The sequence below is a fragment of the Macrobrachium nipponense genome, chromosome 15 (genome assembly GCF_015104395.2).
Source record: "Macrobrachium nipponense isolate FS-2020 chromosome 15, ASM1510439v2, whole genome shotgun sequence".
Lineage (NCBI taxonomy): Eukaryota > Metazoa > Arthropoda > Malacostraca > Decapoda > Palaemonidae > Macrobrachium > Macrobrachium nipponense.
In genome coordinates, this window is record NC_087208.1 from 67,865,765 (window position 1) to 67,893,545 (window position 27,781).

At 40.6% G+C, this 27,781-nt stretch overlaps 1 protein-coding gene and 1 non-coding gene across 2 annotated transcripts in view; both read right to left on the bottom strand.

The window, feature by feature from the left end:
- The window catches only part of LOC135195037 (BLOC-1-related complex subunit 5-like), a 579,421-nt gene that overhangs the window by 502,638 nt on the left and 49,002 nt on the right, over positions 1-27,781 (bottom strand).
- Positions 3,019-3,139, bottom strand: LOC135195122 (U5 spliceosomal RNA). The gene has a single exon (XR_010310087.1). It is a non-coding gene; the product is annotated as a U5 spliceosomal RNA (small nuclear RNA).

Consider the following 27,781-nt stretch of genomic DNA (forward strand, 5'->3'; position numbering starts at 1 on the left):
CCAATTTGCTGCCACCAATCCGGTCACATTGCTTGATTTAGTGTTCTGTGTAATGACAAGAAGTCATTACTTGTGTAATTGATGAAAAGTGGTCTGCTTGGCAATTTCAGTGGTGTTTGTGGGAAGTGTAAAGAAGGCACCATCGGCCTCATGAAACATGGCGACAATTACCAATGGTGGTGTAACATCCGACATTGCCGGAAACTCAAAGCCATTCTGACTGGCTCCTCCTCTGGTTCACATCTGTCCAAGGATATTTTAGTCTTGATCCATTGCTGTATTCATGAACTTCCCCAGAAATATGTACAGATGACTTTGAATATTGGGTCTGACCATACCATAGTAGACTGGTACAATTTCTGCCAGATAGTTTGTATTGAGATTTTGGTGCAGGACAACTGGTAAATCTGGGGGCCATGACACGTTGTGGAAATTGACGAGTCCAAATTCGGCTAGAGTAAATTTCATAAAGGTCGATGTGTCGATGGTTGTTGGGTTCTCAGCGGGATATATCGCTTAACAAAGGACACATTCCTTCTAGTTGTTCCCGATAGATCTACAGAAACACTCCTTCCAATTTTAATAAAAAACATACATCCAGAGTCAACCGTAATTTCAGATTGTTGGAAATCATACCACACTTTAAGTCAACATTTCAAAACACACCTTATCGTTAATCACTCACTACATTTTGTTGATCCCAACGATACACGCATAAAGACAAACATGATAGAATCTACATGTTGACGCGTAATGTTTTGCCTAGAAGTGGTACAATAAAAAAAGTTTGTATAATTCATATTTTTCTATGTATATATATTGCATTAAGAAGCCTATCGTTCAAATGTAGATTGCCCCTTTCACAGCTTTTCTCAAATTAGTTAAACGTGCTTATCTGTTAAATAGAGTAGATTCAACGCCATCAAAATGCAGTCTAATTCACCAAAACCCAACAATCGTGACATGCCGCCATACAAACGGATTCGTCATTTCCACCCGTGCTTGTTCCCCCAATTCCACTCATCCAGATCCCCCCAAAAACAGTTGTTCCAGCCCCTAAGAGAAGAAGACTCAAGTTGTTCGAATCGGTAATTCCTGATTTCTCCGACGATTCCGATTTCAAATAAGGTAAGTGCGGTTTTACAGTTATCAGTCAAAGAATTTTATGTGCTTTCTGGGGGCTAGGTAAGGCAGCATTGTCCTAGGTGTGGTTAAGTAGGTCAGAACTAGTTAGGTCAAGACCTGGCGCTATTGGAGTCGTTAGGTTTTTTATGTTCACAGGGTGTCTGGGGGGGTCCAGGAGGGGCCAAGCCCCCCAGCCAGGTTAGGGTACGCTGCCCTATGTTAGGTTAGGTCGTTTTTTCCACCAATTTGGGGAAATATTAGACTCCGTCCAGATGCCATCTTGTTTGTATTTGTCCGCCGATCTTCTAGTCGGTACCCAGTCCCATCTGGTGGTGGGTAGTGGGTAGAAAATTGGCAGACAAATCACCCTTGCCCAACAAAACTGTACATGTGCCTTATTATATTAAAGTAACAATAACACTCATCACTAATGAAGTGAGCTGAGAAGATTTTCGTATGTCTTGACGCCTGAAAATGAACCCTGTTCATCCCAGAAGCTCTCAGTGCTCTCCTTTCACTGATCTTTTGAGTTTCATCTCATTTCTCAAAACAGCGGGGACTTTGTAATACGATTTGCTGTCTCTGTTTGACCTATTGTGGCATCCAAACACACTGCAAGTGTTTACCATGTTTAAAGGGTTAACAGGTACAATATCATTGCAAATTTCTGAAAAGTTGTTCTTATCACAATTGTGAGTCACTTTTGCTCAACACAGTCAAGTCAAAGTCAAAGTCAAAAACCTTTATTCCATTATAAAAATGGTTATTCTGCTACATTACAATATAAATTTATTTACATAAAATTCACAATAATTGGATTGTAAAATTTTTAGGATATATATACATTCAAGATAAAATTTAAGAAGTATTGCTTAAGTTTCCTTTTGAATAACTTCAGAACTAAAACTCTTATACATGTTTCTTTGAATTGCCTAGAGGTAGTTTATTCCAGCAAGCTGGGCCCCTTATTGCCATCGAGCGTGAACCCAAATCTGTTCGATAGCTGTCTACATATAGATTTTCATTCTGTCTTGTTAATGCATTCCTACAATTACCAACTGTAGGAAATGTGTATAGCCAGTTGGATATTCTTTTCTCAAACTTTTAAAAACAAAAACACAAACATCGTACATACACTTTTCTTTTAATTTTATCCACTTTAATTGCTGGAGGGTTTGGGGTGATGTGATCGTGTTTTTTCACTCCAATAACGGCTACTCTACCTGCAAAGTTTTGGATTTTTTGAAGCTTTTTCCATGTGATATCAATTTGTTACTTCCCCATATATTAATACAGGTTTAGTTACAACATCAGGGACCAGGCTTTCCACAATCAAGGCTCGAGTAGTATCATCAAAGTAATCTTTTACTCTACTTAGATACATTAGAATGCCACTGACTTTTCTACTCAGCTCGTCAATGTGAGTACTGAATGTCATAGACCTGTCCATGTGTAGACCTAGATTTTTCACATGCTGACTTATCTTTACTTTATCCCCATCGCATTTATTACAATGTCATCTGGAATTTTGCTAATATACTGTGAGCTACCCACAAACAGCACTGCGTTTTGGTGGCATTTAATAATAGCCCTTTCCTTAGAAAATATTTCTTAATTTTGAGCAATATTAGTTCAGTCCTTTTAATCAAGGCATCTAGATTTTCTAATTGATCAGCCAAAAGAACTTGGCCGACATGGCCGACTTCCGTCTTTACATCTGGGTCTCACTCTGGATGGAAAACTATCTATACTTGATATACTGGCACAGCTTAGATTTAGCCAGCCTTGTGCTGGCCTGGCATGGCATGGGATCTCGCTCTACAGCAGCCTCTTAGTTTGATCAATATTTCAATAGTAAATAGAAATATTAACAATCTCATATGCAATCTCATAGGGTCTACTGGAAGTAGACCGCAGTAAAAACTGGTTTACAGACTCATTGAGTTGCTCCCCTCCACGGAAATCTTTAGTAAAAGGCGAAAGATTTATGCGTTTTGAAGGGAAGCCAGAGCTACACTACTACACAAATCTCGCCATTGTCCTCTCGCTGACTGATGACGGCTAGTGGACGAAGCTTTATACAAAAAGGTTATTTGCAGAAAAGTTCAATCCTCTTAACAAAATATTTATGTTTTCGAAAATTTTACAAAAACCTACGACATATAAAGAAGCTCGATAATCTAAGAGGAAAGCGACTTTTACGTGAATTGACTATAAATTAACATATCAAAAGTAGTATCGTCCACGGATGACCTCTATTAGTCGTTTTGGTCTTTACTAATGGAACAAAGGACCGAGCAGTCCAAGGGTCGACACCAGCCCTTGTCCAAGGGCCCACACGGGACCACACCGAGTCTCTTATACTAATTCACACTACAACACTTGTCCTGAGGCTCTGGACAAGGGTATTTACCAGCATAAGATCAATCTAAACTTAACCAACCACTGTAGGTGCCAATGTTTTTAACATCAGATATAATTAAGGAATTTAGCAGACTTACCATTGGTAAAGACGGGAAAACCATGAACAATAATCTCATCACTTTCTTTACTTGTTCAAATACAGCTTTCTTATACTCGAGTTAGTTTGCATTTAATTTATTAATTACATTGTTCGACTTACATATACGGCAATTTCATATTGATAAACCATTTTGGTCAAGTCGTCAATGTACGACGAAGACTTTTCTACTATTAAATAAAAGTAAATAATCCTAAAAAAAAACATTATATAAGCACTACAAAATTATCATGAACATATCATCCTTAAAACTCCAAAAATTGAAGAAAAGAATTGCATTCATAAATAGTCATCTGATACTCTCAGACAGAAGGACCAAACGCTTCATAAGGAAATCGTAACGGCCTATTGATAATAATCAAAACCAGAAGCGGTCATGACTCGGATTTATTTCCACTTATATACAATTCCTAATATAAAACTATGTTATCCTTTACCTTATCATCAACACTACACGCCATAGTATATCAAGTCATAATCCACAATTTCCCTTAAAACAAAAATAGCAAACCCTTCGAATAGCGTAAATATTACTGGTTGCCAAGGAGTGGGAGTCTAGTGCAGGCATTAAGCCACTTATTCTACGCTAACAGTCTAGCATGAAAGCTGGTGCCAATTTTAAAATAATCTAAAACATAAAACACACAAAATGTGTTATGAGTATTCGTCAGCAACGTTTCTTGTACAGCATTCTCTTCATGTCTATTTTTGTTCGGTTAAAACACCTTGCAATACTCCGCGTGTGTATCGGCGTGCATACGCTAAAGTCTACTCTGCTAAGGCAAGAAATAAAGGCTTTTAGTTGGTGGGGGTTGCCCTGTTTTTTTTTGCGCGCATCCGGGAGGTGTTTGGGAGGGGGAAAAAAAGTAAATTAAACCAAGTCTTGGCAATATCACGTTGCAGTACTGTTAAAAAGGCCGGAAGAATTAATTTACTTTGCCAAAAAGACGCATAAGCTCACAGGTCATGTCAAAATGTCTTAATGTTAAAGAACACGAGTACTGATTCAAAGATAAGGTTTTGCATTATCAATTTTCTTGCTATATGATGTGATGTGTGAACATATGGTTCAAATTCAAAAAGTTTATTGATATGCATCAAATGGTGTAGCAGCATGCTGCTATACTCACCTACAAAATTCAAAAGATTCCAGGCAAAAATAATAATAAATACGTAAATAAAAATAAAAAACAGTAACGAAAAGCAAATTTATACAAAAGCAAATGCCAAGCTATAATGCAAATTTTATACAAAGCAAATGTTGATATACTAAAGCAAATTTACAATAGGCAAAAGCCACACAAAACAAATATAACAAAAGCAAATATTATTATAAAAAGAAAAATTTTATGAAAAGGTAAAAAAATAAAGTTAAACAAAATCATACTAAAGGACAGGCAAATGGCTCACAATTATTTATTCCAAAACAAATTAGGAAATTTCTTTACAATTTTGGAACATATAATTTTTCAGAAAATAACATACTTGATTTGTTACATCATCTATTCTGGGGTTACGAAACACTGATAATTTATTACTTTCCATAACAATGTTGTAAAGTATGTTTCCGTTACTCACCGCATAATTTACATTATGGTATTTATGGTAATTCTACAGAATAGTTCCGCACGGACTGCAAGGAACGTAACCGCGGATACGACATCCACTAGGGATTGGGGCGTCCAATGTATTTCGCCGTGTTTAGTGCCATAGTCTAAGCCGCCGCGGAATAGTACTGTAGTTCTACCATGCGGAACTATAGTGTAGTGGACTTTGCTGTGTCATTCGACATGGCAATAGTAAACACATTCTTTAAGAAGAAAAGGGAACACCCAATAACATATAAGAGTGGGGGAAGATTTTCCCAGATAGACTACTTCTTGTATAAAAGGATAAATCTGGTGGAGGTCAAGAACTGCAAAGTTATTCCAGGCGACCATGTAGCCCCCCAACACAGACTGCTATGTATGGATTTGAAGTTAAAAAGGGAAAGAACAACCAAAGCTAAAGGGATAAGGAAAATTAAATGGTACAAATTAGAGAAGGAAGGGGATAAGAAGAGAGAGTTTAAGAGGAGGGTTTTGGAGGATATTGATATAGGGATTGAAGATGTTCAAGAATGATGGGCACGAAATGCAGCAGTAATAAGAAGGCATGGAAAGGAGCTGCTAAGAGAAATCTGGTATCATATGGGAAGAAAAGGAGAGTTGGTGGTGGGATAAAGACATTGAGAAAGTAGTAAAAGATAAGAAGGAGGCAAAGAAAAGATGGGAAGAGTCACAGTCAGTGGAAGGCAGAGATAGGTTCAGAGAGAAAAACAAGGTGGTGAAAAAGGTGGTAGCCCAAGCTAAAGCAAAGTCGTATGATGATGTGTATAATGAGCTGGGGACAAAGGAAGGATTAAAGAAGATGATCAAGCTATCAGAGGCTAGAAAAAAAAGAGCACCAAAAGATATTACAACCTATCAAACAAATAAAGGATCAAGATGGTGTAGTACTTAGAAAGGAGGAAGACATTGTGAAGAGATGGAAAGAATATTTCGAACAGTTGTTAAATGAAGAAAATAATAGACTAATAAGAGAGGATGGGCAAATGAACATTGGCATGGTAATGAGGTTTTCTAGGCAAGAGGTACTAAATGCACTGAAGAAGATGAAGAATGGGAAGGCAACCGGACCAGACATGATTCCAGTGGAAGCATGGATAGCATTAGATGAAGGAGTGGATATACTGTACGATCTTATGATAAAGATCCTTGAACAGGAAAAGATACCAAATGAGTGGCGTGGGAGTATATTGATCCCAATTTTTAAAGGGAAAGGCGATGTCCAAGAGTGTGGTAATTATAGGGGCATTAAATTGATGTCCCACACTTTGAAGATACTGGAAAGGATGATAGATGCTAGACTGAGAGAAGAAGTGCAAATAGGTAAAGAGCAGATGGGATTTATGAAGGAAAGGGGAACAACAGATGGTATATTTTGTCTGAGGCAAATGATGGAGAAATTCGGGGAAAGACAAGGGGACCTACATATGGTATTCATTGACCTTGAAAAGGCTTATGACCGAGTCCGAAGACAAGAGGTATGGAGGGAGTCTGAGGGAGAAGGAAGAAGTGGTGACCAGAGAAGTATGTTGCGATTCGATACAAGAGATGTACCGGAATGTATTTACCAGAGTGAGGAGCAGTGTTGGGGAGACAGAAGGTTTTGAGGTGAGAGTAGGATTACACCAGGGGTCGGCTCTGAGCCCATTTATCTTTAACATAGTGATGGATGTTATAATAGAGGAAGTAAGGGAGACAGTACCATGGAACATATTGTATGCGGATGATATTGTTCTGTGTGCAGAGAGCAGGGAAGATCTGGAAGTGAAATTGGAAAGATGGAGACGAGTACTAGAGGACAGAGGAATGAGAATAAGTAGATCTAAGACAGAATATAAGTGTACCACCACTGAGGGGGATGATAGAGAAAGTATTCAGCTTGGTGGGGAGCAAATAAGGAGAGATGATAAGTTTAAGTATTTGGGATCTTTTGTTAACGCTGGAGGAAGTATGGAAGAAGAAGTAAATCATCGTGTACAGTCAGGCTGGAACAACTGGAGAGCGGCCTCTGGAGTTCTTTGTGACAAAAGAGTGCCGCTTAGGTTAAAAGGTAAATTTCACAAGACGGTGGTAAGAACAGCAATGCTGTATGGTACGGAAACAGCAAGCATGAGAAAAACAGAGCAGAAGAAGATGGATGTGGCAGAAAATGCAGAAATGCTTAGGTGGATGTCTGGGGCGACAGAGAGGGATAGGATCAGAAATGACTACATAAGGGGGTCGAATGAGGTGGTGGAAGTATCAAAGAAAGTGCAGGAGGGAGGCTGAGATGGTATGGACACCTGTTGAGGAGAGATGAGACCATGCTGGGAGACATACTATGGGGGTGGAGGTCGCAAGGAAGGAAGAAGAAGAGGGAGACCAAGAAAGAGATGGAAGGACTGTGTGAGAGCAGACTTACATGAGAAGGGAATTGATGAGGCAGAAGCGCAGGATAGAAATAGATGGAAACGGCTCATCCGAAACGGCGACCCCATATAAAAATGGGAACAAGCTGGGAAGAAGATATATATATATATATATATATATATATATATATATATATATAGATATCTATTATATATATATATATATGTATATATATACATATATATATACATCACTTTTTATATTCACAAAAAACTAAATAAAATAAAATAAAAAATGAAGTCAAAACAAATGCCAAATGCAAAAAAAAAAAAAAAAAAAAAAAAAAAAAAAAAAAAACAAAAAAAAAAAAAAAAAAAAAAAAAAAAAAAAAAAAAAAAAAATCACCCACTACAATATCTCATCTTCTCTAGCGGTAGCGTTTCATAGAAAACGGGTTGTAGTGATAAAGGGATGATAATTCACTCAAGATGTCCCGATCCCCTCAGGGTTTTTCAAAGAACCCACCCGTAACATCTTTTTTATTTTATCTCAAAACTTACTTTTTTCAACTCTAAATAATGCAAATTTTTTTGCATACTATTTTTTAAAAGTGACGTCATATTTTTTTTCCAACTAAAATATTACTTTAGCTAGAGATCGAATTTTGAAATTTCTCAAAGAGAGAATTTTCATTGGTTGCAGAATAAGTGGTAAAAAATTGAAGCAAATCCCCTCAATCATAAGATAAGTCATTTACTTCATAATGGGGTCCACTCAACCACAGAATAAACATTAAATGAAGAGACAACAGGTAAACCTTGAGAATTTTCCAAAGCCAACCTGGTTGTTCCTTGCACATTGAAATCTCCCAGCATGTTTTAGTTCAACTGTCTGTTGGATGGACTCTCCCTGCCACCATGTTAATCAACACTCCAAGACACTTCATCAGTAGTGTAGGTATAAGACTGAACGCCTCCCAACTTATTGCAATCCCGATCATCACAAAATGAGGGAAGTGAAACTAGAAGAGGTTGCTGAGGCAGGAGTAAGGGGAAGTCAAGTTTCTTTGATGCAGATCCATGCAAAAGGTGGGGGTACTGCTCGGCTGCTTGATTGTTGACTAGTTCATGCACACACTCCACAGACCAAGTGGAGGGGCTGTAGGTAGACAGTCACAGTGGAAGTAATAGTGACAGGGCTAGACACAGTCAAGGCACACAGAAGGTCACAGTATGAGGCAGAGATGATTCTGGAAGGGTATTGCCCTTGGAAGACTCTGATCAACCACCTTCACCTTCTCCCTCCTTGAACATTATTTCTCCCACTGGGCAGGAAGACAAAACAAGCTCAACACAATTATGAGACAGCAAGCACCCTTGGCTTCTGAATAACACACACACAGGAGGGTCAACGGAATCCAGACATGAAATGAGTACATGCCTACTCTTTCTGGGTGAAGAGGAATGAATCATCAGGCACCATCCATCCAAAATAGTTACAAAAAACTATCGAAAAACAATTCACAACCATTAACCAGTCAAACAATTTAGCAATGAAGAAAGCACCTTCAACATCGGTCATGGTCACGTGGATGGGTTCCCACACGCTTTTTAACAAGCTTCAGATCTGTTACCAGCTTCATTGGCCAGACCGCTATTACCAATGGTATTCCATATACTACAAGATGAAGGTAAATATTCTGGTTAAAAGTATAGAGATTATGCAATTTCAAATTAAACAAAATACTAGGAAGAAAAATCTGTACAGAACATGGACACATAATAATGAAAGAGGGAATCTATTCCCTTGTTAATTACAGCTATCTTTCAATGCCCATGTTTGCCTAGAAAAAAAAGTAAACTTATTCATCTGTACATCTTATTTGTTTTGACCGTATCTGGGATCGTTTTTCATCTTATATTTGATAAATTACCCAATTTAATGCCATATAACCACTAGCTATTCTAGGTTGATTCATATTTCTAACTTCACTTCCTATCACCCTAAAGCTATTTCAAGTTGAGATTTTAAATGGCTATGTTAGCACTGGTAAACTGCTGGCTAATACGTACTAAGGTACTTTAATCCCTACTTAGTGCATAACCATGAAATTTTTATAACAAAATAAGATTTTATATATACTTAACAAGTAATTACATTGCTATAAGTTCCACTTATATGGCAGCTTGAATTCAAAATCTCTTGGGTCACACTTCAACTATTTTGTGTCGGTTACTAGGTCCGCCCCCTAGCAAGAGTGTATCAGTGTAATGATGGAAATCAATCATTTAGCATTTATGACAGTATCCATGGAAATTGATGGACTGAAAAACCGAATTGGTTTTCATCATATCAAGATGTTAAGTTAGCCACTCGAAGTGGAGATTGTCTATGATAGAGTGTACGTACGTAAGTACGTAACTATAACTAAGTGCGCAGTTGCATAAGCTGAGGGGAAACGAATGTATCTCCCCTTATATTCATTTGAAATTACTTATTTCTCCCTTGTAAAAGGTACGCACTTCTTGTAGTTTAAATTGTATATGTTGTCATAACACTTTGTAGTGTTCCTTTATACTTTTACTTTGATATAACTGCCAACTGCCAAGAATTGTAATGGTACTGTTACGTAAGTTGTACCATGTTGAGTTTGCATGTTGTTGCAATTGTACTACCAACTAAATATAGGTTAAGATGTGAATTAGTCTACCATATGTTTATAAAAATGTCAGTTCTAGAGAAAATCCCACCGCTGCCACCATATGTCATGTATAAATATTTTTAAAACCGAATTGGTTTTCATTGTATCAAGATGTTAAGTTAGCCACTCGAAGTCGAGATTGTCTATGATCGAGTGTACATACTTCAAGTACTTAACTGTAACCAAGTGGGCAGTTGCATAAGCTCAGATTGCTCTGTTCGAGATGAGTATGGCAACGCTGAGGGGAAACGAATGTATCTCCCCTTATATTCACTTGAAATGATGTATTTCTCCCTTGTAAAAGGTATGCACTTGTTGCCATAACACTTGGCAGTGTTCCTTTATACTTTTACTTTGATATAACTGCCAATTACCAAGAATTGTAATGGTACTGTTATGTAAGTTGCACCATGCTGAGTTTGCATGTTGTTGCAATTGTACTATCAATTAAATATCAGTTAAGATGTGAATTAGTCTTCCATATGTTTATAAAAATGTCAGTTCTAGAGAAAATTCCACCAATGTTATGCACATAAAGTCAGGCTACCTGAGATGTGTAACAGTAAAGTTAGGCATGAGTAGCATAGCCTAAAGGCCGCGTGAATGCATGCTCTTTGGCACAAGACTGTCGTCCTAAAAGAACTGTTTGTATCACAGGGAACTAGTATAGGGGTCCAGTGTAAGAACCAGTATAGGGGTCCAATGTAAGAATCAGTGTTGGATCTAAGTGGTATTGAAGGAATACAACTAGGAATAGGAATAAGCTGCTTTTACAATGTATCCACCTACTGTTAAGAAGAAATATCAAAAACCCTGCAGAAGACAGCCTTTCCCTCACCCTTATTACAACAATGAAGATTCGACTGTCTCCGACGTCAAGTACCTGTTCCAGCTAAGGATAGGCCAAGAAGTATAGTAGCCTAGGCATATGAGGTCCCTTCATATTAGCCTATGGTTTGCATTATGTATAGGCTAGTCCGCATTAATTGTCCTAAAATGTATGGTAGCCTCTGAATGTTTAAGTCAGGACAATTGACACATCAATACTGTATACATATGCAGTATAGTAAATACATGAGTAATAAGAAAATTGTCATTAAAAATATTTATACATGACATCAGGAACAACTTTAGTATATATGACATAAATCTGTTCATGCCTTATGTTCGGAGGGTGGGTTTTGTTCATGTAATTACTCGGTAACTATATATAAAATCTTATTTTATCATAAAAATGTCACTTTTATTAAAGTTACTTATCAAGTAATTACATTACTAATTCCTACACGGACAGGAGGCGGGATTGATGAACATATTCTACTCCAAAACAGTAAGTTATGTAATGAATTTTAAATAGAAAAGTTGCTAGCTTTGAATACATGCTTGTCGTCTCTTATCAGTTAAGAGAGTCTGCAGTAGGAAACTGCTCCTGGCTGGTTCTAAACTTATCATGTAGTGGCTGGGCCATAAAACCATGGAGAGCCTCGACTTATGAGTGAACTTTGTAGCGATGGAGTATTCCCATGGCTATCAAAGAATAAATTGGTACTGCCCTTGCCCTGGGGGGTAAGACCAGTATAAAAAATAACCAGGTAACATTTGTCACCTACACTGAAATAAAACCACAAGCCATCCACTGAGACTGGTGGGTACTTCCGGTACACTGTAGCCATTGGCTCTGCGAAGCACAACAACTTGTGTAATGATGGAAATCATTCATTGAGCATTTATGACAGTACTCATGGAAATTGGTGGACTGGAAAACCGAATTGGTTTTCATCTTATCAAGATGTTAAGCTAGCCACTCTAAGTTGAGATTGTCTATGATCGAGTGTATGTACGTAAGTACATAACTGTAATCAAGTGCGCAGTTGCATAAGCAAATTGCTCTGTTCGAGACGAGTACGGCAACGCTGAGGGGAAACGAATGTCTCTCCCCTTATATTCATTTGAAATTATTTATTTCTCCCTTGTAAAAGGTATGCACTTGTCATAGTCTATAATGTATATGTTGCCATAACATTTGGTAGTGTTTCTTTATACTTTTTCTTTGATATAACTGCCAATTGCCAAGAATTGTAATGGTACTGTTACGTAAGTTGCACCATGTTGAACTTGCATGTTGTTGCAATTGTACCATCAACTAAATGTAGGCTAAGATGTGAATTAGTCTTCCATATGTTTATAAAAATGTCAGTTCTAGAGTAAATTCCACCAATGTTATGCATATAAAGTCAGGCTAACTGCGATGTGTAACAGTAAAGTTAGGCATGAGTAGCATAGCCTAAAGGCCTAATGACTGCATGCTCTTTGGCACGAGATTGCCGTCCTAAATGAACTGTTCGTATTACAGGGAACCAGTATAGGGGCCTAGTGTAAGAACCTGTATAGGGGTCCAATGTAGGAATCAGTATAAGAATCGGTGTTGAACTGGTATTGAAGGAGTACAGCTAGGAATAAGCCGCTTTTACAATGTACCCACCTACTGTTAAGAAGAAATATTAAAAAAAACCCCGGGAGCCAGCCTCTCCCTCAACCCTTATTACAACAATGAAGATTCGACCGTCTCCGACGTCAAGTACCAGTTCCAGCTAAGAATAGGCCAAGAAATATAGTAGCCTAGGCCTATGAGGTACCTTTATATTAGCCTATGGTTTGAATTGTTATGTATAGGCTAGTCTGAGTTAATTGTCCTAAAATGTATGGTAGCCTCCGCATGTTTAAGTCAGGACAATTAACAAATCAATACTGTATACATATGCAGTATAGTAAATACATGAGTCATAAGGATATCCACATTAAGAGAGATATTTATACTATGACACTTGTTACAAAAGAGAAGAGACAGTAGGAAAAAATCTTTTGCTTCCTTCCACAATACTATGCCAGTTACTAAAAATGGTCTCAAGCTATTGGAAATTTAACACTGTTTTCAACTTACATTAAATTTACTGAGAAACAAAGATCGATTTTACAATTCTAGTAGGTTGAAAGTCGTAAGAACAATGGGTCATAAAACACATGAAGGCTAAGGAGGAAGAGGCTACTCTGTTGTCCTTAGCTTCACACTAGACAAAATGGTCTCCTAAATCTGAGTGTCTCTCAAATTGAAAATCCATTTAAGTGAGTGACAATACATTCTAGACAAAATGCTCTCCTAAATCTGAGTGTCTCTCAAGTTAAAAGTCCATTTAGGTGAGGGACAATACATTCTAGTCAGCAGATGAAAAAGCATCTTGTCCTATCACCATATGTAAAGGATGGTTCTCTGAAAATCCAACTGGATAGAGACCTCCTATTTCTCCCATAAAGCTGAAGAGTGGTTATGGATGCTGGGAGAATGAACTGGAGACAGGCTGTAACTGGAGCCAAAACAGGTGGGCGCCAGTCGAGCTAGAAGTTGGAGATGGTGGGAGCTCATGGGAGTTAGTGGGCACTTGTGCTATCTGGCAGTTGTGGGAGCTGGTGGGAGCTGGTGGGTGCTTGGAGCATGAACTGGAGTTAGATGAGCCGGGTGCATGGCAAGCTGCGTGCCAGATGAACTAGGAGTTCAGGGCTCTAAAAGCTCTGAAGTTGGTACCATAATGTGGCTGGCACCAGAAAAGCTGGGCTTTAGATGAACTAGTAGCACTGGATCGCTTCATAAGGAAAAAAGACTCACAGGTCAAATATACATGTGTAAGTGTTTACATAATAAAAATATGGAATGTTAGTCCATATAGTATATACTAAAACTAAAGAGGTCAACCAGATTGCTTGCAGGAATGTGATCAGACTAGAGACGCTAAAGATGACGTATACAATAAGTATGTAGGCTAAGTTGACATGCCGTCACCTGTAGTCATTCAATTGTTTATAAACTTTAGTCCAAGCTCCCTGCTTGAGACAACTACCGCGACCTATAATTCAAACGGCCTACGTGATCTGTAGCGTGTCTCATTTTGATTGTGTGTTCGTATGTAACTATGTCGTCTGATTGTATGTTCATATGTTCAAGCTACTGTCTGCTCCTTTATGACTTGTAACCGAGATGGTAGACAAGGCAGAATAGAGTTAGCTATCGTCATTAGAAGACCGTACCTCTTTACACTAAGCTGTTTATCATGTAGAGAGAATAGAATTAGCGATATCATCATTGGCAGAAGCGATCAAGTTATCATCATTAGAAGACCTGTACCTCTTTACCTAAGCTTTATCATGTAGAGAGAATAGAATTAGCCATCATCATTGGCAGAAGCGATCAAGCTATCGTCATTAGAAGACTTGTACAATCATACCTGATCTTCACCATGTAAATTCAGAGAATATAAGTATTTTTGTACTTCGTGGTTTCTACTAGATCCTAACCTCATCACCGAATCATCATGAGTTTAACACATCATTTTCATAACCAAAGAAGATAATACCGACTTCGTAAGTGATCTACAAACCCCAAGACACTCCATTGAATATGGAAGTGCAATACCAACCGACTTGGCTTACGATTATCGCAAGTCTAACATTACCTCATAGGGCGCCTTATTATACAAGGCAACAGCACTAAAAGTGGTGGCAGCGACTGTACGCGCCTAAAAGTTGTGGCAGCGGTCCAGAAGAACTCTACAACTTCTCCGAAGTAAAACCAGAATAATAAATCATGAAGTCAACGACGACGAAAGCAGCAGATTCTTCAAGCAACCTAGTATCATTGTTTAGTGAGCGACTTCAGAAAACAACAAGAACTCTTGACGACGAAAGCAAGAGATTCTTCAAGCAACTTAGTATCATCGTTTAGTGAATAACTTCAAGAAACAAAACCGACGTGTCCTTTTCCTACGGCAACGCAAGCTTCGTCTCTCATTAGAATCATTCAAGAAAACATCGTTATTGAGCGTTTCCGGCACTTCAAGAAACAAACCGAACGCGTCTGCAGCATCGGATCTACAAGGGCTCGAATCATCCAAACATCGCGCATGGGGGAAACAAGCCAAAAAACCAGGTCATCCGCTAAATAGAGAAGGAGGACCAAGGCCGTGTGTCGTTATCGGAACACCGTGACTTCCCACAAAAGCAAGTTAAGTACAATTTTTTATTCATTTGGAGTAACTTTGAGTGTTTCCTTTGCAGGTCGAATTTCGTTATTCCTGTGGCTGAAGTTACGAGACATTCTTAATCTTACTTTTTTACAGAAATTATCTACATCATTGAGATATCGTTACTGCGAGTTTTTATCTTTGAGTGTCTGTTTCCAGAAGTTCTACTGAAATATCATAATCATATACTATGTTAATTTTATCATTTTGGGTGATTATTAATCCCTTACGTAACAAATCATATTAAACAGTGAATATGCGTTTACGCAGTGGACGTCTGTAATTATACAGATGCATGGATAGGGTCGTTAAGCACCGTAGTGATTAGAAAACACACAAAAAACAAGTGGAACACCCGTACAAATCTATATAAATTAGAGGAACACTATTTCGGGTCATGACAAATAAATGCTTCCCTTTGCAAAGTCCCGATCGCAGTTTTAGCCTTGAGCTTTTGAGTTATATAAAAAATTGAACCTCAATGACTCAACTTAACTTTAAAAATATGGCTGGATTGCAAGGAATAACATGTCTATGAAAAACTTTCATTAGGCTAAATGCGCTGAACAGGATCCCTCACTATTTCAAATTTTAGCAAAGAATGAAGTAAACAACAGCAAGTACACGATAACGCAGTAGAGATAACTTATTTTAATAGTAATCGCTCAATTCTTTATAGTTCGTCATTCATACATTCGTTGTTTTTTACGTAACTAGCAGCAACATAATGCTAAAAACATACAATACATTGTCGATGGTAATAAAGAGAAGGATCCTAATTATTACAAAAAGAAATAGGTAAACAGTAGCCCTTTCAGAAACAAACAAATCGTGCTTAAGCAATTGGGTATTGTGTCATCCAGTCAAGCGGTCAAGGTTAGTTAAATCTGCCGAGTTTTCAAAGCAAAGCAAATTCCACACAATAAGCGACTCTAGCAGAGTGGGGAAAAGCGATGTTGGATCATACATGCCAATATCTTTTTGACTTAAAAAGGATTTTTTCCTATGAATCACACGACTGTATCAAGTAATCAGAGCAGGTTCTCGTTTTTTTAATACATAAGTTATTATAAGTAGTGGTGGATTAAGCCCGACTGTACGCACCGTAAAAAATTAGAATATCTTGTATTATTCCTTTAGTACACGTAATATCCTGTATTTACGGACTCACCGTCTGTTGTTCGAACTTCCCTAATGAGAAGTCCGGATAAGCGAGCGCTTACAGATACCTCTATAGTTATAAAAAAACATTGATCTGTATCTAGTGTAATTGTAAGATATCCATCTAGGGATACACAAAATATTATCTTACATCCTGCAAAATAAGGCGTGTTTATCAAAGGAAAATCATATAAACCTTCAAACATATTAAAATCAGTTTGAACAAAAAAGAGACAATTAATCAAATAATAACTTATATAAAGGAACTATACATTTGTCTCATAAATCGTAACATTGTTCAAATGACCCAACAGAATTCTCCCACAACCGCAGTCGCAGTTTTGCACGCAAAATCTCGAGACGCATGCACCCTCGAATGTCTTAGTGCGTGTAAAAAGACCTTGCTGGGAAATGAAATTTTAATCCTTCCCGACACTCTGAAATATAACGATTTCCGCGAACAAAGCCCTAGACACGGTTGACTAGCAGCAACAAGTTAAATCTAGTGATCCACAAACGTATACATATCGTGGATACGGAAGTTATAAATATCGCATTTTTTATTGTTGCTAAAATTTAATACCGCCCAACCAGTCGTAGATGAATCTCTCATACTCTATCTAAAGTAATATCCGTAAAGTCATTCAAGCAGAGGTGATTCAGCAAAAATTTTTTTTTATCTTTTATCTGAAATACCAGGAGTTTCTCCACTAGCGAGTGATCTCTGGGGAAAGGGGAAAAAACGGATGTAATTTAACACAAAATACGGTCTAAGGACAAACATAAAGCTATATACGTACCTTCGTATAGACTCTCAATGAAATTTCAAAATAGAGATAAATGACGAAGTTGAAAAATGTTAGTAATAGGAGTCATTAGGAAATCAAATAAGCCCATATAATTTTCCCCTCAAACGTCATGCTGTAAAAGATCGGACTTGGCGTATCTGCGTAGATTCTGTCGCTTAAACAAGGAAACGACTCCCGATAGTTTCCAGTGCCAGTACCTACGACATCTTATCTCTGTTAGGTTAGAATAAATTTTTCACCAGCTTGGACTTACTTAAAAGCTTTTAACCAGATACCATTACCTAAGTGATTGTACCTCATACACCGGTTTTCAGCACACACAGGGGACATTATCAATTTTTACGTATGCCTCCGGCTTACGTTGCGCCCCAATTACAATATAGTGTTTGGAGACTTTTAGGGGATACCCTACATGCCTATTGGTTGGTCTTATAATCTTTTCTAAATACCTTAGAAGTACATTCACATATACTAGAACTAGTGCTACAGAGACAAAGACAAATAATCTCAGAGTAAATGTGAGTTTTTAAAAAAACCGAACATGTTTATCTAGGTTTTATGTGTATAGTCAAGGTCCTAAAGTAGTCCATGTAAGGTGTCGGCTATTCATAACTTCCGGTACCTATTAACGTAAAAGGGGATACAGCACTTTGGCGCTGTAGTGGGTATTATAATCGTATGGAAATATGTAACTCTTCAATCATGACAGCTCCTTTAACTGATCTTCTACGAAGAAGAGCGTAGATTTATTATGGTCTAAAAAGCATCAACAGGCGTTCGATATCTTAAAAACGGAATAATGCAGCTCACCTAACTTAAAAATCCCTGATTTAAATAAGGAATTTTTTTTTATTGCAATAGACGCCTCAGACCAAGGGGATAAGAAGGAGGGGTACTACTTCAGTAATATAAACAGTTCTTTTTGTACATGAACTTCCCTGACAGATATATACTTAGCTATAGTCTCCGACGTTCCCGACAGAATTTCAAATCTCGCGGCACACGCGACAGGTAGGTCAGGTGGTCTACCTTACCCGCCGCTGGGTGGCGGATGTACGAACCACTCCCGTAAGCTTGTCAGTTTTTTCTCTGTCGCGGGAACGATAACAACTGTTGTCGGTTCCTCTCGATAGTTTTCGATTCTCGCTTGCCTGGAGTTAATTTGGACTTCTTTTGGTGACGTATTCGCTTGTTTGGCTTGGCATACGCTGATTGTGGACCGGTTTGATTTTGAGTTTGATTTTCTTTAACGATGTCTGATCTGGAATCGGTAGTTAAAACTTCGGTGTTGTTTAGGGTTTGCGTGAATGAAGGATGTAAGGTGAGGTTGCCGAAAGCTTCGGTAGACCCCACACGGTTTGCATGAAATGCAGGGGGAATGATTGTGCGTTTGCTAACCCTTGTAGTGAATGTAAGGGATGAATGAAGAAGAATATAAGGCTCTCTCTTCTTATGTTAGGAAGTTGGAACGTGATAGAGTGCGTAAGGCTTCCTCTAGAAGTTCTAGCAGATCTAGAATGAGTGAGTTGGATGTGGATCCTAATAGTACTAACATAGAATTAGAACCTTCTTCCAAGTTGCAGCCCCGGCTCCCCGCACCGAAGCCGGAGATTCGCCTTCGGAGGCGGCAGCTCTGAAAGCCAAGAATCGTTCTGTGGATCAGAAGATTCGTCAGTTGGAAGGTAAGGAGAGTGTTAGTGATCAGTGCAGTGTCCCCAGTGTTGTGGAGGGTGCGTCTGACCGGCTCCTTAGTGCCTCTAGGCCTAGACCTCTTCCAGACTCCCAGTTTCCAGTGGAGTAGGTGGAAAGTCGAAAGCCGCAGGAGGGCTAGGGAGAGCCCCCACCGGTCAGGCGTCCCCTCGGCAGATCCTGAAGTACGCTCCCAGGCTGCCTCGGATCGCTACAAGAAGGAGCTCCTACGCCAATGCTTCTCCTCTTCGTCGTCTCCCTCTCCGAAGAGAGGTTGGAACTCCCCGGATGCGTCGCGCCCGTGAAGAGGGGCTTGGAAGGCTCCCTGCAGTCCTTTGGCTTCTAGTCCGGAGGTTTTCCCGGAAGAATCGTCGGTGGAGGCGAAGAAACACAAGAAATCCTGTGATCGTTCTTCTTCTCGCGCTCGCTCCGCGCCTGCTTCCGAGAAGAATTAGAAGATTCTCCTACGAGAGTACTCGCGGGACTTCAAGCTCAGATCACGGCGCTAGCAGACTCTCTAGCAGTTAGATCACGTAGGAAGAAGGACGTTTCTCTTCCGATCAAGAGATCTAGGCGCCGCTCTTCAGAGGATCGTTCTCCTTCATATGGGGAGGTTTCGTATGAAGGTGGGGGCTCGCGTGAGCGCCCTCGCTCGCGCGGGAGCGCCCTCACTCGCGTGAGCGCCCTCGCTCGCCTGGCTCTCTTTCAATTTCAAGGCGCCAAACATCGGTAGGACGCTCTATGGAGAAAGAAGTTTTTTCTCCAGATTGGATTCCCGCTTCCGGTAAGCGCACTGCACCTGCTCATCACGCGATTTCTTCAACTCCCTCGCGTGAGACTTCTCCTCAGCAGCCTCAAGATTATAGAAGGCGCCCTTATACAAGTAGGCGTTCTTCTTCAGATGTCACTCTCCTCGAGTGTCGGATCGTGACTTCTCTCCTGACAGGCATCTAGAGTCGGGTAGGAGTCGTGTGCATGATAGACGGCCTACTGTTAGCCGCTCCCCGCAAGGTAGGCGCCAAGAGCCTACTACACATAGCTCTCCTAGTAGGCGCTCGTCTCTTTAAGGCGTCATACTCCTGATTTATTCTCCTAAGGGCAGACAACAAGAGTCTTTCAAGCGCCCTTCTCCGTGTAGGCGCTCTCCCGCTTCTAGGCGCACTTCTCCTGACCGTTTGTCTCTTGGTAGGCACCAGGAATCCCGGAAGCGCCCTTCTCCAAGTAGGCGCTCGTTAGTTTTGAAGCGCCCTTCTCCTGAATGTTACCTCTTGTTAGACGTCAAGAGTCTCGCAAGCAGCCTTCTCCTAGTAGGCGCATTTCGCCTTCCAGTCGAACTTCCGTTGATCGTACGCAACTGGACAGGTATGGAGAGCCGCGCAAGCGCTCTGCTCTCGATAGGCGCTCTTCTCCTGGCAGCCGCTCGCCCCAGGATAGGTGCATAGAGTATAGTAGGCGCTCGCCTCTCGTAAGCGCCCTGCGGATGTTTCCGAGAATTCTCGGAGTAGGAGCCCTACCTCTCCTTCGCTGAGATTCCGTATACCTCGAAGAGGGAGTCTCATCGTATACTTCACATCTTCTCATCGTTCTCCAGTGGATGTGAACTCTTCTAAGAGAGGGCGTTCTCCAACCTCTCGCTCAACTCCTGCTAGGATCCCTTCGTCACCTAAGGATCTTCCGCGCTCGCCTCGACAAGACGTCCTAGAAGGTTCGGATGAGGAACCGAACACTTCTGCTGCTGTCTCCTTCTTCAAGAAGCTTACAGAGCTACTTTTACAAGTTTTTGGGGATTCCCTTACGCCTACGGCTCCTCCTTCTCCTCACTCACTTTTTTTCAAACGGCGAAGACAGCGAAGAGTTCTTCTTGTGTGAGGATGAAGCCAACTCTTTCTATGAAGAAGGCACTGAGGAGTTTTGGTTCCTGGATGGCTTCCAAAGAAGAAGCGGGGAAAACGATGTTGCGCTTTTTCCCCTCCGCGAAGTTATCAGGACGCGCTGGTGGGTTCTGGTACGAAACAAAGCGGAGGAAGCCCTTAGGATTGGGTCTACCGTCTTCGGCTGATTCGGATTTTTCGGCACTGGTAGATTCGACAAGGAGAACTGCCCTTAACTCTGCTAAGACGACTTGGGCAATGAACGAATTGGATCATTTGCTCAAAGGTATGTTTAGAGTGCTAGAAGTATTTAACTTCCTTGATTGGTCGTTGGGAGTCCCTAGCAAGAAAAATTGAAAGTGCAGAGTCAATTTCACCAGATGATCTTATGTGTTTTGTCTTGTATGGACAAGTCAGTAAGAGACGGAGCGAGTGAAATCGCCTCCCTTTATGGGGCCGGCATCGTGAAGAAGAGGTCGGTTTACTGTTCCTTCTTAACGAAGTCGGTCTCCCATGCTCAGAGGTCTTCTTTGCTGTTTTGCTCCTCTGCTACTCAGTGTTCCCGAAACATCGAGTGCAGGACATTTCGAGGTCACTTTCGGCCAAAGCCACCCAGGACCTTTTGGCACAGTCGGCAAGAAAACCTCGCCCTTACCTTTCCTACCAAGGCTAAGAAGGAAAAGGCAAGTGTTCGAGAACCCTTTCGAGGGCATCTTCATCAAGAACCTCTACGTTTAGAGGTCGTAGACCTTCAAGAAGGGGTAAGACTTTCGCCAAGTCTGTTAAAGCCCCCAAATAACTTGCAAGTCCTTCAAACAACGGTGGGCGCCAGACTCTTAGAGTTTGCAGAAGTCTGGGCCCAAAAAGGGGCGGATCCTTGGACCCTTTCTATTTTGAGGAGAGGTTACCTCATCCCTTTCGTCGAAAGACCTCCCTTGACGACCATCCCAAGGGAACTGACGGCCAGGTACAGACGACCCCATCATGAATCAAGCTCTCCATCTAGCAGTAGATCAGATGCTGGAGAAGGGGGCTATCGAACTAGTGACAGAACCATCATTCATCGGGCTTCTACAACCGCCTTTTCCTAGTTCCGAAGTCCTCAGGGGATGGAGGACCGGTGTTGGATGTAAGCGCCCTGAACTTCTTCGTAGAAAAGAAGAAGTTCACGATGGAAACGCCTTCATCAGTGCTGGCAGCGCTTCGTCCAGGGGACTGGATGGTTTCCTTGGATTTTCAGGACGCTTACTTCCAGTACCGATCCATCCTTCCTCGAGGAAGTTTCTCAGATTCATGATGGGGGGGAAAATTTTTCAGTTCAGGGCTCTGTGTTTCGGCCTCTCGACGGCCCTCAAGTGTTCACGGGGATTTTGAGGAATGGTGGCTCAATGGCTTCATTTGAAAGGGGTGAGGATATCCATGTACCTCGACGATTGGCTAATAAGGGCCAATTCAGAAGATCGTTGTTTGAAGGACTTACAAGTACTTTTAGAATTGACGAAGGCTTTGGGACTTCTCGTCAATTTCAAGAAGTCATCACTAATTCCCGAGCAGAGTGTGTGTATCTCGGGATACAGATGAACTCTCTGAGTTTTCGGGCTTTTCCCTCGCAGGAAAGGATAGCCCGAGGATTCGAGAGAGTAACAACCTCTTAGGGAAAGAAGTAGCACAGTGAGGGAGTGGATGAGTCTGCTGGGGACACTCTCCTCTCTGGAGCAATTCGTTTCCCTAGGAAGGTTGCACCTGAGACCGCTCCAATTCTTCTTCATCGGAATTGGAGTCGTCGTTCTCAGGATTTGACGTTCTCCCTGTCGTTATTCCCAGGACATCAAGAAACATCTCTTATGGTGGACAGATCCCAACCTCTTTGCGAAGGACTGTCTCTTCAATCACAGACCCCCAACCTGGTGTTTTTCTCCGACGCGTCGGACATGGGGTGGGGTGCAACTCTGGGAACCAACGAAGTGTCAGGTACCTGGGTGGGTGGGGGACCAGGTAGCCTGGCACATCACAGAAAGGAGTTGATGGCTGTGTGGTTGGCTCTGAAGGCTTTCGAGCCCAAAGTCAGAAGATCGGTAGTGCAGGTCAACGCGGACAACACTACAGCTCTGGCATACATCAGGAAACGGGGGGGAGGGGGGACGCATTCCTTCTCCCTGTACGAGACAGCAAGAGACCTTCTTCTGTGGGCAGAAGAAAGAGGAATCAAGCTTCTCACCAGGTTCGTGCAGGGAGAAAGGAATGTAAGAGCAGATCTCCTCAGCAGGAAAGATCAGGTCCTTCCCACAGAGTGGACCCTTCATCTGGATGTATGCCAGAGCCTGTGGAAGTTATGGGGCAGGCCACACATAGACCTCTTTGCCATTCAAAGAACAAGAGGCCGGTGGATCCTTACTGCTCTCCGATATCGGATCCAGAGGCAGTAGCAATAGATGCTCTTCTTCTAGACTGGAACGGACTCGACGTCTACGCGTTTCCCTCCCCCCTTCAAGATCCTGGGGCTAACTATCAAGAAGTTCGTAGAGTCCGATTCAACGAGAATGACCTTAATCGCTCCCTTTTGGCCGGCCCAAGAATGGTTCACAGAGGTACTGGAATGGTTGGTGGACCTTCCAAGATCGCTCCCGCTAAGGAGCGATCTACTCAGACAACCCCACTTCGACAGGTACCACAAAATCTCCTCGCTCTCAGTCTGACTGGTTTCAGACTGTCCAAAGTTTGGTCAGAGCGAAAGGCTTTTCAGCAGCAGCTGCTAAAGCAATCGCAAGAGCGAGAGACCTTCCACCTTGCGTGGTATACCAGTCAAAGTGGGATGTCTTCAGACGTTGGTGCAAGAGGAAGAACATTTCCTCTTCCAGTACCTCTGTGACCCAAATTGCGGATTTCCTTATTTTCCTCAAAGAAGAATGTCATCTGGTTGTGTCAACTATTAAGGGATACCGCAGTATGTTGGCGGCGGTATTTCGGCATAGAGGCTTAAATATATCCGATGATAAGGACCTGCATGATCTTATTAGATCATTTGAAACCATTAAGCGTCCTCATGTAGTACCGAACTGGAATCTAGACGTAGTCCTACAATTCCTTGGATCGTCTAGATTCGAACCTCCTGGCTTAGCCTCTTTCAAGGACTTGACGAAGAAGGCTATCTTCCTTTTGGCCCTAGCTACAGCTAAAAGAGTGAGTGAGCTCCAAGCTATTGAGGGCAATGTAGGGTTTAAGGAAGATTCTATGGTATGTTCGTTTCTTTCCAAGTTTCCTTGCAAAGAATGAAAACCCATCACGCCCTTGGCCCAGGAGCTTTGAAGTTCGTAGTTTATCTTTTCTAGTAGGGGAAGAGCCTGAAAGAACTCTTTGCCCTATGAGAATTATGAAGTATTTCCTTAAGAGGAAGGAACAACTTAAGGCTAATCAAGATGTACTTTGTGCTCCGTAAAGGACCCCACTCGGCCCATGTCGAAGAATGCTCTTTCCTTTTTTCTGAGAAGCCTTATTACAGAGGCACATGTTGCCTGTAAGGAAGATCAGTTTAGACTACTGAAAGTGAAAGCTCACGAGGTGAGAGCCATCGCAACTTCGCTTGCATTCAGAAAAAATATGTCTGTGCGGAACTTGATGGAGGCGACTTTTTGGAGATGCCAATCGGTTTTCGCAAACCACTACCTACGTGATGTAAAAATCCACATATGATAAATGCTTGCGCCTTGGGTCCTTTCGTATCGGCGGATTCGGTGCTGGGCAGGGAGCTGAAACTTATCCTGTGTAAATTTTTTATATGTTTACCCTATATTTTATATTGTTGTTTTTTGGTTGTCTGAAAGAGGTTGCAGGAGGCACTCTTTTTGTCGTAATATAACCCTTTGTATTTTGGTTAGGTGGTCTGGTGGGTTTTGGCTCCTTGCAGAGGTAGTGGTAAGGATCTGTTAGGTAAGCGGACAAGGTCCCTCTAACAGCATCCACTTGGATTCTACCACAATAGGGGATCAACATATCCCAGTGGTAGATCCGAGAGTCTTTCAGCATCAGGTCACGTCCTAGCTGTAGCTCTACCAGGCAATGCAGACTCAGAGATAGTATCTATGAAGTCTTCATCCTGAAAAGGTGAGAACCAAGGTTTTTATATCCTACAACATTAGTTGTTTCCCGTCTTACCTGTATTATTGAGCTGTCTCTTACCCTCCACCAAGGGTGCCAATCAGCTAAGTATATATCTGGTCAGGGAAGTTCATGTACAACAAAAATGATATTGTTAAACTACAATAAAGTTTTGTACATACTTACCTGGCAGATATATACGATTAATGGCCCACCCAGCCTCCCCTCAGAGACAGGTGGAAGAGAAAAATCTGACAAGCTTACGGAGTGGTTCGTACATCCGCCACCCAGCGGCGGGTAGGTAGACCACCTGACCTACCTGTCGCGTGTGCCGCGAGATTTGAAATTCTGTCGGGAACGTCGGAGACTATAGCTAAGTAGATTATCTGGCCAGTAAGTATGTACAAAACTTTATTGTAGTTTAACAATATCATTTTCTATAGCTTTTTATTCACGTAAACTAAAGCCCTCTGAAAGTAAATATGCAGTAATAGGCAAGGAAGGGCTAGGTATCGTTAACTCACTAGTACATTTCAAGTTCATAATCTACGGCTATCCTGTTAAAGTCCTCACTGAGCATAAGTCACTTGCCGAGTTTTTCAAAGGCTTTAATCACAGTCCAAAAGGAACTCGGTGACAAATGATCATTCAGGTCTTTGGAGCCAAGATAAGATATCTACCTGGGAAAGCAAATATCATAGCTGACGCATTATCCCGCAATCCCGCACCATACAGCAAAGAACCATTAACTGGACTAAAAGAGATAGAAACATCCGTGCCTATTGTTAAAACCGTATCTAAACATGAAAATTCCTTAACCCAAGAGATCGCGAGCATTGAATATCTGGGTCGGAGCGTTTAGGGGCCTATCCTGTGCCAAATCAATCCTTGAAAGAATATACGTAGAATTATTAACAGAATTACGAGTCAGACAGAGGGAATAAACACTTCTTAGTGTTAATAGTTCCTTGACACGTTATATAGAATTAATAGCACTAAAAACAAACACCGCAATTGAATGCGTTAGGAATATTTATGAGTGCTAAATCAGTAAACATGGAATTCAACACATGATAATCTGACTCGGGTGGTGTAAATCAATAATAATCTCCTTAACACGTTGTGTGAATTCCTATCCATTAAGAAAACCAATAATATATTTTATCACCCAGTCAATCGGTTTGGTAGAATAAGAGATAAATAAGAAAGTGTCAATGTCTTACGAGTTACAACTCGTGATATTGGATCCGAACTGGATTATAGCGGTTCTCGCGGTTTTAAATACCTTTATCATTTATATCTTGTATCTATAGAATTGATGCCACAAGTAGCCTTATACGGTACACCGCTAGAACACTTTTCCACATATTCAAGCCAACCATTAATTTATCAAATATATAAATAAAAAATAGATAAAATAAAAAAAATATATAACAAAATAAATAAATAAAATAAATATGGATACAAGTGGAGAAAATTGAATATGAAACTTTTGTTAGGGACACATAGGATCAGATTTTACCACAACTTAATTTCAGTTAGCATAGAGAAATACAGAATCATGATTAATATTCTCTTTGACTCTTATGTTGCCTGGCAATCTTACAAATAGCTCCGTTTTCCACTTCTTTGTCTAGTAACTTTCTACCAGTAATATCGAATTTTCCTTGGGATTCGTATTGATATCTGTTTATTTTTTATAATTATGGATATTTTTACAAGTCATCATAGACCTGGATGGGTTCACTCATTGTTAATGCCATGGATAAAAAAGTTTGTACAGCTGACTCTTTTGAATTCCACAAATATCAGCGAATTCATGTGGGTTAAGTCTGGTTCAAAATGGCTTTCTCCCCCCCTGTATTTGGATGTCGTCTGAATTTACTTTGCCCTTGTGACAAATATAATTTCACTTGCAGGCTGATTAATGGAACCTGGTTACAGTATCCTGCAGTACGAGAGTTTCACATCGCAACTTCAAAAAAATCGTTCGTCGCTGCGGACTACGGCAGTCAAGTAACAACTGCCTAAATGTGAAAGGAATAAGCACTATCATGGACTTCTTCAACCGACACCCGTATCCCGTCGTTAATCTCGTTTTAATGCGGAATGCTCCGGCGGCTGTCGGAAATCGACTACAAAAAGGGACATACTTCCGACAGTTACGACCCGAAGGATATTCAACTCTACTTTGCTGGCGAAGGACTCGTGCTGGGGATGATTTTATTCATCTTGAACGTAATCGTGTGGCTTAGGATGCAGAGAATAAGTATGAGGCCGAAATAGAACGTTGGACCCCGCCAGACAATTTTCCCCTTGTTTTAACCGTATGGAATTGGCCATTTCATGGAACTGTGAAATGGACGAAAAGTTGTTCGAACGCTAGTTAAATGTGTAGTAGTATAACCTCGGTCATGTATCCTATATATATAAAGTATCATGTATCCTATATATAAATGATCATAAATAACAGAATCGAAATATATTTTTTGCGTTTAAGCACTAGGAATCTATATATAAATGATCATAAATAACAGAAATTCGAAGTATTAATCTTTGAGTGTACGCAATAAGAATCTATTTAAAGTGCACATATATTAATCATAATTATATGAATCCATATACATATGTATAAACAAATCAGGTAGCCGCCTATAATCAATCTATTACCTTTTATCTTACCAATATCTGCAGTTATATATGAGTTAGTATATGGATTAATGAATCAGATATATAACAGTTAGCATAAAAATCAACGAATCAATCAGCATAAACATTAAT